General features: G+C 42.7%; 1 protein-coding gene across 1 annotated transcript in view; it reads left to right on the plus strand.

The window, feature by feature from the left end:
* The window catches only part of Slc5a1 (solute carrier family 5 member 1), a 76,576-nt gene that overhangs the window by 64,621 nt on the left and 10,444 nt on the right, over positions 1-1,511 (plus strand). The window lies entirely within an intron of this gene.

The following is a 1,511-nucleotide window of genomic DNA, read 5'->3' on the forward strand; positions in this document are numbered from 1 at the left end:
TTCGAGACAGGGTTTCTCTGTATAGCCCTGGCTGTCCTGGAACTCACTTTGTAGACCAGGCTGGCCTCGAACTCAGAAATCCACCTGCCTCTGCCTCCCCAGTGCTGGGATTAAAGGCGTGCGCCACCACGCCCGGCCTCTATTATTTCTTAAGATATTTATTACCATTATATGAGTATCTGATGTGTGCACGTGGATATCAGAGGACAACTTTTAGGAGTTGGTTCTCTCTGTCCTCTGCAGACTCTGGGGATCAAACTCAGGTCTTCAGACTGTGTACCCACCACCATTACCCACTGAGCCACTTCTCTGGCCCATGCACAATTTTTTTCTTCCCCCACAATTTTTCAAATTCACATTGTGATAAAAATGTTAAGTGTATAAAAGGGAAATCTGCAAATTTGTAGAGAGCGTTTTAACTGATGATGATTGCAACAGTCTATATTTTCATTCATTTATAATAATAATAATAGTTATTTTCCTATTTTATTATTATTAAAATGTAATCACATCATTTCCCCATTCCCTTTCCTTCCTCCAGCTCCTCCTATGTACACCCCTTTCACCCTCACAAATTCCTGGCACACACACACACACACTGAGTCCATTTGGTGTTTGTATTATATTATTTCAGAGATGACCACTTGGCATTGGATAATCATTCCTGGGGGGAGACAAATTCTCCTGGTCTCAGCACCCCTCAGTTGCCTGCAGTTCTTTGCCTATGGTTGAGGTGCCGTCCATGTTAGCATGGATATTGGCGTTGTCCTTGTTCAAGTCTTGTACAAGCAGCCATATTATTAAGGTGTCAGGTGTGAAACTTCTTGTCATTTCTAGGACACAGTCTTACAGCAGATTTCCTGGTCCTTCAGGTCCTACCCTGTTTCTACCCTGTCTTCCTCAATGTCCCATGAGCCTTAAGCCACAAACATTGCTGTTGTTGTTGTTGTTTTGAGACATGATATCTCATTGAAGTTTCACAGGAAGTTTCACACCTGACACCTTAATAATATGGCTGCTTGTACAAGACTTGAACAAGGACAATGCCAATATCCATGCTAACATGGACGGTGCCTCAACCATAGGCAAAGAACTGCAGGCAACTGAGGGGTGCTAAGACCAGGAGACGTTGTCTCCCACCCAGGGATGGTTATCCAATGCCAAGTGGTCATCTCTGAAATAATATACATGCACACACCAAATGGACTTGCAGCTCATCCCAGATTCTGTCTGTACTCACCAGTACTGGGGTTACAGTCCTACGCTACAGTTCCTGGGTTTATGCAGATGCTGAAGACTTAAGTTCATATCCTTGTGCTTACATAGCAAATACTTTACCCACTGAGCCACCATCACAACCTTCATCCCTTGTTCACTCTATCACCTATCTATCACTAATCTATCATCATCTATCTATCATCTATCTATCTATCTATCTATCTATCTATCTATCTATCTATCTATCTATCTATCTATCTACCTACCTACCTACCTACCTACCTACCTACCTA

This window comes from Mus caroli, chromosome 5 (assembly GCF_900094665.2).
Source record: "Mus caroli chromosome 5, CAROLI_EIJ_v1.1, whole genome shotgun sequence".
NCBI classification, from domain to species: Eukaryota; Metazoa; Chordata; class Mammalia; order Rodentia; family Muridae; genus Mus; species Mus caroli.